The following is a 12,054-nucleotide window of genomic DNA, read 5'->3' on the forward strand; positions in this document are numbered from 1 at the left end:
GAAAGTTATTAACAATATTCAAAAACAGTGATTTTGTTGTGCATATTGCAATAACTTTTTTGTTTATCATCAAATTTTAACTTTGTATATCTCATTTTGTGTATTTTTTTTTCTGAAAAAGTCTGAGGTCAAATCTCTAAATAGACAAGTTTTTAAGTTATGAGCAAAATAAAGAGTTTGACGTTTTGATTGTTTATTTAAAAATAGTTCCACAAAAAAACTGATGAATTCCTAGATGAGAGTCTTTTTCTATTATCTCATACTACACATTTCAACCGTCAAACCTGTCTATACAGTTATGAAGAAAAAATTCTTATTTTTTACTAACTCGGTTGGTCTATTATTGATTTTTTATACTCTTGCTTACTTTTTCTTGTCCTAACATTTTTGGAAGATATAAATAGTCTAAAATTATTGCAGATTATCTATAACTACCTCAATATTTAATCATCTTTATTTTCTGAAGTATTTGTGGGCACGTTTTGTTTTGTTATTGAGAGTATATAATCGCTAGTCTTCAAAATATTTTCCTAAAATTTGCACAGAGCTGTGATTCAGTACAAAACGTGTCCATTTGCATTCTTCATTAGTTTTATGGGTTAAAGACACATTTGTCAGTTTATAAGGATATTTGCCTAATTACTAAAAATGTAAATTCTAACCAGATACCCAGGCCCGTTACTAGGGTAGTGAGCGCCTGCGTGCAGGATTTTTTGTGCGCCCCCATATTATGTTTTTAAGATACCTATATCATAACATGTTCTTGTGATATGATTGAAAATACGATATAAATGTAAAAAGAAAAATAAACCGAACCATGTTTGAAAAAAGGTTTTATTTTCAAAATTAAATGAAGAAAAAAGGTCATTTTAAAACAATATTATTATGTAAGTTAACAATAAGAAAGAAAACACTTAATTCGCAAATTAATAAGGCATTCTGCAATATAACATGAAACAATAACGGAAAGGAGATACTCTCAATGCAAAAAAACTTTATTAAATAATACATATATACCAAGTGAAAAATAATTAAATAACAAATATTGGAATTACAACATGACACGTCGTGCTTTCACAGATGCAAGCTCATTAATCATTTCATTGTGATCAATGGCTTCACAAATTTTATTTTCAATTGAAATTACTGCCAAATCTGATAGCCTTTCTTGGCACATTGACGTTCTTAAATCATTTTTTATGAGCTTTAGCTTTGAAACACTCCTCTCGCCAGATGCCACGGAAATTGGAAGGGTCAGTAATATTCTCAAGGCTATAAATAGATTTGGAAACAAGGATTGTAAATTTTTCTTTGTTATATAATTTAAAATATCTATGGGCGAATCCGAAATTTTGCTAGTCTGTGAGTGGGTTAATAACTTTGTATGACAATTTCATGATGCAAATCAAGACCATCAATATCTTTGCATACGTTTCCTTCATGTTGAATTTGTAAAGCTAAATCCAAATCCATACATGATCTTTTAATCACATTAGAATCTAGATTTTGAAAATTACCCAACAATCCAAATAAATCATGGCACTTATCTATTCCCCCCAAAGCGTCTTTGTAGGGATTGAATTGTTGTTTCCAAAATTTGAAAATAAAAACTGATCTTAAATTTTTGTTTTGGATCGAATACTGTTTCATCTGTACCTTCATACGAAAATGTGCAGGTTCGTCTTTCTTTGTTTTAATAATGGAAATGTTTGCTCTACATCAATTTTTTCTGCTTCTGCTACAGCCTCATTCATAAAAATCTCGAAATGTTTGTCTGACCTTTTTTCAGTGAAATAAATAATAAGATTTTTTATTTCTGTATGGCATTAATTTAAAGTTGTATTTGGATTCTGGACCATTTTACTTACTATATTAACTTTTGTTAACACATCATGCCAAATCATAATAGAAAAAATGAATTTGAACATTTTAATTTTGTCTAATAGTGACCTTGCTGAATGTTTCGTGTTCATATCTCTTGAATTATCTTCCACCAAATCATGTAAACTTTTACAAATTTCGAAGAATGAAACCTAAGAGGGCGAATGGCTTTGACTTTGCTTTCCCATCGTGTTTCACTTACTGATTTTAAAGTTAAGTTTAGTACATTCCTTTTTAAAATGTCCCATCTGTAGGGTGAAGCATTAACAACTCCTGAATAATTGAAACAAAACCTACAGTCTCGTATGGAATTTTAGCTGCATCATTGACAGTTAAATTAAAAGTGTGAGCTGAACAAGGCAAAAAATTGCTCTGGGATTAATTTTGAGAATTTGAGCTTGAATACCCACATTCTTGCCAGACATATTTGCCCCATTGTCGTAACCCGGACCTTTCATGTCATCAAGGTTTATTTCAAATTTTGATATTTCTCCCTTTAAAAAATTGAAGAGCCGTTCTCCTGTAGTATTTAAAACTTTGAAAAAACCCAGAAAGTGTTCTCTAATTTCGACTTCATATGGAGAACAATAAACGAAGCGAATTATAACCGTCAGCTGCTCAACATGGCTAGCATCTGGAGATTCATCCAAAATAATTGAGTAATATTTTTCTGTTCTGAGGCAACTCAGAATTTCTTTCTGAATATTTCTTGACAATAAATGAATTAATTCATTTTGGAAGTGATTGCTCAGGTAATGAGGCATATTTCGGCATAACCCTTTAGACCTTCGAATATTGCTCAGGTGTTCCATCATAATTGGATCGAATTTAGCAATCATTTCAACTAATTTCAAAAAATTGCCATTATTAGTCTCATAAAGATTCGTACTGTCACCCCTAAAAGCTAAATTTTGGCCAGCTAAATACTGCACAATACAAATCATTCTTTTAATTATTTCACGCCATCGCTGTTTTTCAATTCCATAATATTTTTGTTGCTCTTTATCAATAGTACATTCTTTACTCAAACGCGGCGAGCGGCATTAGACGGCGCGTCGTGTGCTGACACTAATAAAATTGTAGGGTGGTAATTTAATTAGAAATTTTGGTATTATATTAGGGAATAGCAATCGGATGAAGTGATTGCTTTAGCGCTTACCGAGGAAATACTGAACACTGACTTTTTTGTTTTAGAAGTGAGAATATTTTTGTAATGGCAACCAAATATTTAGCGCCTGCGTGCGGGGCATTCATTGCATACCCGCCAGGAACGGCCCTGCAGATACCCAAGACACTGATCCATATTCAGCTGAGCTTTGTGCTATTATTAGAGGTGTGAAATTACATAAACAAGGGATAATTTCATAAAACAGGTAGATTCCCTATTTATGTAATTTTACACCTCTAAAAATTGCACCACGCTGAGCTGAATATTAATGACTCTCTTAGACATCTTGTTAGACTATCTAAAGCAACTAAACACAGTTTTTATTAAAAGGTTAACATATTCTTCTTCTCTCAGTACCATGTCCTTTACTGAACGTTGGCTATCATAATTTTTATTCGCCGCAGCTCGAAGAGTAAAGACGAAGATTAATTAAATCACTCACGCAGGTTACGAAGCCATGATGTTATTCTTTGAGTGGAACCCCTATTTCCACATTTTGTCCTAAATAGTAAGATAAAGGACTCCGTATCGTTCTGGGTTTCACATGAAATAGGCAAACTTTACGCATTTTTACGATTTTCATTACTTGTTGAAAGTTTTCATCACTTGAAGTTGCTTGTTTTAGACGTTGTAATACCTCTTCATTTATCACTCTGTTAACCCAGCTTATGCGTAGCAGCTTTTAATACACCCTCATTTCGAAATCTTGAAGTTTATGTTATAGAGATTTAATGAGCGTCCAGCGTTCAACTCCTTACTATAATGTCGAGAAGATGTAACATTTGATGAATCTTATTTTCAGGTTATTATTAATATTGCGTCCACATACTTTTTCCTTTCAGAAGAACACGTCTCTAAAGTGTTCAGTTTTAAGCTATAGTCTGAAGTAACTCTGTTAATTAAAAACTGTAGTTCTTCGTCAGAAATCGCAATCAACACAATATCATCCGCATATTTCCGATCGCTGATCTTAATTCCTTTGACCGTGATACCAATATCAACCCTGGCAAGTGCCCCTTTGAGAATAGATTTTGGCTAGGTTAGGTTCAATATGAGTGCGCTTTTAACCACCCTTCTACTCGACTTAAGAGATCTCTTGTGACTCATCCCTACGTTAAAGTTGTTCTTTTAGCCCAGCTTTTTTAACAAAGTCTATTATGGAATTGGGTGGCACTTCTACGAATTCGTACGACTCGAGTTAATACTGCTCAAATGCATTAAGCCTTATCCTAACAAATCCTGAGTAGTTGCAGAGAAAGTGTTCTGTCAACTCGTCTTCAGTCTGACAAAATCTGTAATTCGCACTTTCTGTCAGTCCGATTTTATTCATATACTCATTGAGGCGACAGTGTCATGTTAGGAGTCCTACAATAATTCACTGAGCATTCCTATTAATAGATCTTTGAATATCTTTTTCGAAGGTTAATGTTTAGAAGCTTTCGACTCAAATGTTTGAGACTTATTTCTTTATAGCAGAGGTTACGTTTCATCCGTTACACCGAGTCCAATCTCGTTCTTTTGGCTATTATTCTTGCTAGGATAACGAAAGTTTCTAGGCCTGTGAATGTTCCTTTTGTTCCTCCCCTGGCAAGCAGATCTGCTTTTCGTTCCTTTCAATACCAGTATGTCACAGACAGCCAGAGTAAACTTTTTTTGGTACCTACTTTTCCCGATCCCAATCAGATTCTCAAGGCAGTCCAAACTAACTTGGAGTCAATTCGATTCGATTCCGGTGTTTTTAATGCCAAACAAAATTTTGCTTTGTTGAATATTCTTTCCATGTAAGCCGCTTATCGAGTATTACTCTTAAATATTTGACATCATTCGCCCCTTTGACAGTTGCTCTAGACAGACCGGGCATCCAGATGTTATCTAGGTTTCCTCTCCGTGTGAAACTGACTACTACTGTTTTGCTAGGATTGACAGAGAGTATTTCCTTGTCACACCACTTTGTAAGGATATTTATTGTCCGTTGGAGTGTACTGGATAGAGCAATTCCGTATTTTCCTCTTACCATAATTACTAGACCATCTGCATAGGTCTGCAATTTTACCCCCTGTGCGTCAAGCTCGAAGTAGAAATTAAAAGTAGTGGTAATAAAACACACCTCTGCCTAACCCCAAGAAGAATTTTAATTGATTCCGAAGTATCTAGGCCAATTCTGACATTTGCTGTGTTGCCAATAGTGTAGATTTTGTATAATTCTTAAGCCTTTGTCGTCTATTCCTACTTGTTCAAGAATTTCCACCAATTTGCCATGTTTAACCGTGACGAATGCTCTCTTAAAGTCTATAAAGCCATTTACACAGGATGTTTGGCACCTGTACACCTCTGAACCAGTACTTGGTTCAGAGTTCAGTTCACGCTGAATAGTGCCTCTCTTGTTCCAAGAGTATTACGGAAACCAAATTGCGTATCACTAATTTCTTCATTAATTCCAGCAAAAATTCTGTAGTGAATCAACCGAAGAAAGATCTTTAAAATGTGGCTCATATGACTGAATGTCCTATAGTTGGAACACTTAGCATATTTCCTTTTTTTTTTTGGATACATCACAAATAGAGAGTTAATCCAATATCTTGGTATTTCCCCTGTTTCATATACTTTATTTAAAATGCTAAGAAGTGATTTTTTTCCCTTTTATTTCCTTAAGTATTTTAAGTACACTTGCGAGCAAAAAAATCGATTCTAGAGTAAAATAAGTTATATTTCTTACTACGCTGTTTAGCCAGTGTATAATATCCACATACAATATAAAATTAAAAGTAAATATCGTGAATAGAAGTAATTTTTATTGCAATTACACCAATTTTTATAAAGTTAGTAAGTAAAGAACATAACAGATTTTGAATTTAATATTGTATGTGAGAAAACATGTTATGAATGAAAGTCATTATGTAATAAATATAAAAGTAAATTAACATAAAGAATCAAAATTAATACTGAGTATTTCCTCCTCTGCGCTTTCTACTCTTCATCTAATCGTCCCACTCGTCATCTAATGCAGTTTTTAGCTCCGCCACTGTCGCTGGTGCTGGATTACGGACCCACACACCGCCTTTAAGTTCACCCCATAGGTGCTCGATGGGATTCATATCCGGACTCAATGGAGGCCAGTCCAATGTATTGGTGTTGGCTAGGTAATCTTTCGTAATCTACGCTGTGTGACATCGAGCGTTATCATGCATTAGCATGAAGCCGTCGCCTATGTAGCAGGCGTAAGGAACAACATGGTCTTGGAGAATATCCGTAATGTAACGATCCTCTATCAAACCCCCTCCGCTACCACCACCGGGCACTAACACAAGCCCTGTTTTTCCTTCTAAAGATATACCACCCCATAACATACACGAACCACCTCCATAGCTCGCTGTTTCGACACTGCAGCGTTAAGCAAATCGTTTTACGGGCCTCCGATAGACGCGTCGTCTTCTGTCATTGTTATTCAAGCACATTTGACCCTCATTAGATAATAAAGCTCTGCTCCATTGGCCAAGGTTCCAATTGACGTGTTCTCGGGCAAACTGAAGTCAAGCTTGTTTTTGTTTCTGCCATGTGGTCATTTTGGGCCCAACATTAGCTCGTCTGAGAGTAAAAGTGGCAGCCTTAAGTCTTCTCCCAACTGTCCACTGAGAGACAGTGATACCTCGTAAATTCCTCAAGGATTGTTGAAGGCCAACTTATGTCGCATGACGATTCTGAAAGGCGCTCAGGACAATGAATCGATCATCCCTTTCTGTCGTTACACGTCGCCGACCCGAACCTGGTCGTCGAGTGTAGCTGCCGGTCTCCTGTTATCGACAGTAAGCCCTTGAGACTGCAGACTGCACCATAAGTAGGCGACCGGCGACAGTCCTCTGATTATAGCTTTCTCGTAATAATGCAATTACCTGGGCCGCCTTCACTGGTGAATCCACTATCCATTTATAAAACATTCACTTACTGCACTTTGAAGTTTACACACACGTCAACGTTTGAAAAGCGACTGACACGACCACCGGAAAACTCGTAGAGGTCTATATTGCGAGGAACATGCCCGTTACAATGTTTGCTGCATTCCCTGCGCCATACAGAAGTAGGCAAATTTTACAACACGTTGTCAATTTGCATAAAATAATTATTTTTTGAAAGCTCTATAATATACTATATTTTTTTGCATTAGTTGTTTTAATTCAAAGTAACAACATAAAATTACTAAGCATAAAATCCACTTCAATGAGTGAGTCGATTTTTTTGCTCTCAAGTGTATTTCTCTTGTTATTTTATCTTCTGCAGATTTTCTGTTTATGGCTATTTTTATTGCATTTTCTATTTCTTCTATTGATATTGTGGGACTTGTAATACTATTTTCTATTTCTTTTACTTGTCTTTCATCGCTAAACAGTTCTTTAATGGACTCTTCCCATCCTTTTAATTGATCGATATCGTTTATAAGGTTACCTTCTTTATCGACAAGGTTGTATGATCTTTTATTTGGTATACCAGCAGCCTGTTTTATCTTTTTGTACAAGTTGAATACATCGTGCTAATTTTATAGGCCAATTTCAAGACATTTTTATTTTTTCAAGACAAACCACGCATCTTTTGCTTTTCATATTTTTGTTATTATTTATTTCTGTATGTTGCTGTATTTTTGAGGATCTCGGTTTTTAAATCTCCTTCTCTTCCATAGGGTTTAATATACATATCATTAATCCACTGTTGTTTTTTATATTTGATATTGGGTAATTCGGAAGTAGTTTTGTTTATTACAGTTTTAAATCATCGACTAAGAGAATATGGTTCGAAGGATATCCGGTACACGATATGTTTTGATTACTTTTACAGAGTATCGATAATGCTCATTTATAGCGATGTTAGAATACAAATCTTTTATTAACTTGTGACTTATTAAAACTTGTATAGCTTTTAGCTTTAATTACATATTATTTGATTCCATTTTTGAAGCGCGAGAGATATTTCTTGTTGTTGCTTCCAAGATAGAATCACTAATGCAAGTTGATAATGTGGTGCCTTATTGGTTGATCGCGTGGCTAGTTGGGAAGATTTTAATCGATTAAATGTACCTTAATATCCACTTGTATAATGATCAGAGTTTGTTATATTATTTTGAAATAATTGTATTGGTGAACGATTAGATGCAAATGTTTATTATATATTTATTTCTTGTATATACTTATTAATAATTATTTATTAGGAATAAAACCTGTATATCTTTAGAAGTTTATGTGTTTCATTATTGTTATATGTAATTGTGTTTTAGTATTGTTATAAATATAACTGCTTAAAACAAAATATTTTTTATTCAAGATTGTTTCAGCTAATTATCGTTTGGTCTAAGATCTAAGTATACAAAGAATACATGACGGTGAGAAACGCAAGAATCGCCGGAATTCATATTTTTGCCATTAAAAAAATACAATAAAGTATGAAGAACAAATAATTGATTAAATTAACCATGCTCTGAGGGTTCTTCTAAATATATCTAAATAAAAAATTTACATACAACGTGTAGGGATTGTAGTTAAATATTATTAGAATTTCACGTTGTATAATAATACAAAAACAAAATCACTTAAACTAAACTGTATTGATGAAGAAAAACGCATCTAAAATATTTATAAAACGAGTAGCTTAACAAATAGCGTCCTTATTCTTAGGTTGATGTTAAAAGAAAAATGGGTCGACCTTCTGTCCGCATCTACATGTCCTTCCTCTCGAGGGATGTAGAACGATGATCGTATATAACTAACTGGAGGTGTATATGAGGTTGCTCGAAAGTTAACACAATTTTATAGGGAATCATAAGGACACAATTAACTTACAGGACACGAAAAACTTATGAAGATATTAATAGAGCACGAAGCAGATAATATACAGGGTGTCCCGGAAAATAGTGCGTTCCTTAAAGGTATGGGCTGAGTGTAGCATTTAAAACAAAAAAGTCTTATAACATAAAGACAATTTAGTACAAATTTATGGGCTGAGATTATTGGTAATCGTCTGATTGGACCGTACGAACTTCCCAGAAGATTGAATGAAGAATCCTATTTAAATTTTTTGCAGTTCTACCGATACCTCTTGAAGACGTTCCGTTACAAATATGCTCTGAAATGTGGTTTCTTCATGACGGGGCTCCAGCACATTTTACGAGACATATTAAAGATTTCCTCGACATCACTTTTCTTCGTCGTTGGATCGGTAGAAATGGACACGTTCTGTGGCCACCCAGAACACCAGAATGCAATGTTATGGACTTTTATTTTTGGGGACATCTAAAATCATTAGTATACGACAACCAGGATGAAATTAAAACAGAAGTTCAATTGCGACAACGAATTTTTGATGCTGCTGAAATAATCAGACATAATTTACATACTTATAATATTAAGAATAATTGGATTCGTCGAATAAACGCGTGTATCTGTGCAAATGGTGGCCATTTCGAACATTTATTGTAATAATAATTTTCCATGTAAGTAAAAACAGTATTCAAACTTTAATTATTAAATATTTAATAAAAACAAATACATGCTTTTTCTCTATCACTGTTATCAGTATCAATACATATTATGCCTAACGGTCGATGATTCATGATAGCTGATTTACTGTAATTAACGAAGAATAACAAGGAACGCAACGTTGCCGGTTGTATTTCCTTTTCTGCGAACAATAATCAAATGGATTAAAATTAATAATTTTTTTTAAACGGTTAACTTCATAAAAAAATGTTATAAGACTTTTTTGTTTTAAATGCTGCAATCTGCACATATCGTTAAGGAACGCACTATTTTCCGGGACACCCTGTATATTCGCATAATAAAAAAACCTCTATACAGAAAAGTTGGCAAGAGTAGGTATATATACAAAGTTTTAAGTAAACAGGAGAGATGTTTAGGGAATGAGAAATCTAGTAACACAAAATCAGTTGGTAATGTAAACAAACATAACTCTTCAAAAAGTTGAGTGCAGTGTACAGATTCATGGGGAACTGTCTGAACTGATTAAAACCAACAGCATTCTACGCTAGGCTGCGCCCCTCTTCACAACATTGTTTAATTTAGCGCTAGAGAAAGTATGATGCACGTCACAAATCACAACAACTAGATCAACAGATAACAAAGAATGTGCAAATCCTAGCCTACGCTAATAATATAGATAATGCTGGAAGAACGAAAAACGATGTTCCAGAAGGATATAGCGCTAAAAGAAGCAGACACCAAAATGGGTCTTATAGTAAACACCAACAAAACGAATTACATAAAGATCAACACGCAATCTCGAATCGTAAGACCATACGTCATCCAGGTCGTTAAAGAATTTGTATGCCGGGAAGCACTTATCAACACTGACAATAGCGCTAATGCAGAGAGTAACCGCAAAATTAGTATTGCTCCTCCTCCTCAGTCCTAATCCCTTTTGGGGTGTGGTGACACCATCAGGCCTTTACAGTTTTTTCACGATTTCCCTCCATCCTTTCCTGTCCTGGTTGGATCTACCCAACGACTTGGAGATCTTCCCCTAGGTCTCTTTCCTTCAACTCTACCCTCGACTATCAGTTTTTCCATCGTACCTGTTCTTCTAGCAATGTGTCCAAAATACTGCAAATATCTGTGTTGTATTTGTTTAAGCAACCTATCCTTTACTCTAAGTTGTTCTAATATCGATACGTTAGTGCGATGATCAATCCAGGATATTCTTAACATGCGGCGGTACACCCACATTTTAAAAGCGTCTGGTTTATTTTTATCCGCTTTCTTTAAGGTCCACATTTCGGATGCATATGTGGCTATGGGAAAAATGAGTGCCCTTACCAGCCTTAGTTTTGGGTATATTGTTATGCTAGAATGTTTCCAAATTGTTACCAGTTTCATCATAGCTGTTCTAGCAATAGTCAACCTTTTTACCTTTTACGCATCTCTCTGTCACACCCTCCATCATTTGATATTAGGGACCCTAGGTATATGAAACTATGTACTACTTCAAAGCCCCCAATTTCTTTAATGTGTTGAAGATTATTCCGAGCTCTGTCTACTATCATGATCTTTGTCTTACTCCTATTTAGCTTTAATCCATATGTTTTGCTTTTCTCCTCCAGACATCTCATTATGTTTTCCATTTCTTCTTGATTTGCCGCGATTATTAAAGTGTCATCAGAATATCTCAAGTTACTGATTTTTTGACCTCCTACTGATATTCCACCCTTCGAACCGTCTAGTATCTTTATCAGTATCATAATGTGTTCGCTGTAGATATTAAACAGTTGGCGAGATTATGCATCCCTGCCTGACACCTGCCTCTGTTCTGAAATGATCGGAAAGGGTGTTGTTTATTTTTACTGTGCACTTATTATTTTCATGTAGACTTCTAATTAGTTGAATTAAGTGGTGGGGTGTTGCCATTTCCGCTAGTATGGACCATAGCTGCTGCCATTTGACTTTATCGAATGCCTTTGTGTAATCCATAAAGCACATAAGCGTAGGAGTATTGAATTCACGAGTTTTTTCGATTAGCTGTCTCACATTAAGGATGTGTTCTTTTGTGCCTTTTCCTGGGACAAATCCAGCTTGTTCTTCTGATATCTGAGGCAATAGAAAAGCTTTTAGTCGTTCATGTATCACATAAAGTAGAACCTTGCTTGCATGAGATATTAGGGTTCCAAGTAAGTGTTGATTAAAATTTTATTTATATTTTAATATATTTATATTTAATTCACTTTATAGTAACACCTGAAACTAATTTGAGAAGACTGAAGAAAGATGCTGTTCCATCAGCTAAATTGCCCCAAAAGTCTCATGAAGTTATTAGTAGAAAACGTAAGGCGTAATTTACAAAATATATCGTGGCCAGCTCCAAAAACTGCCTCACCCTCGACTAAAGATCTCTGTCGACCTTGCAACCACAAAAATATTTGAGACATTGTAAATTTTACTTTCCGTGTTTCAGACATACTGTAAAAAATCAAACATTTAATTTTTTTTTTATTCAGGTTTGGGAGTCAATTG

Source organism: Diabrotica undecimpunctata, chromosome 4 (assembly GCF_040954645.1).
Source record: "Diabrotica undecimpunctata isolate CICGRU chromosome 4, icDiaUnde3, whole genome shotgun sequence".
In the NCBI taxonomy this organism is placed as follows: domain Eukaryota; kingdom Metazoa; phylum Arthropoda; class Insecta; order Coleoptera; family Chrysomelidae; genus Diabrotica; species Diabrotica undecimpunctata.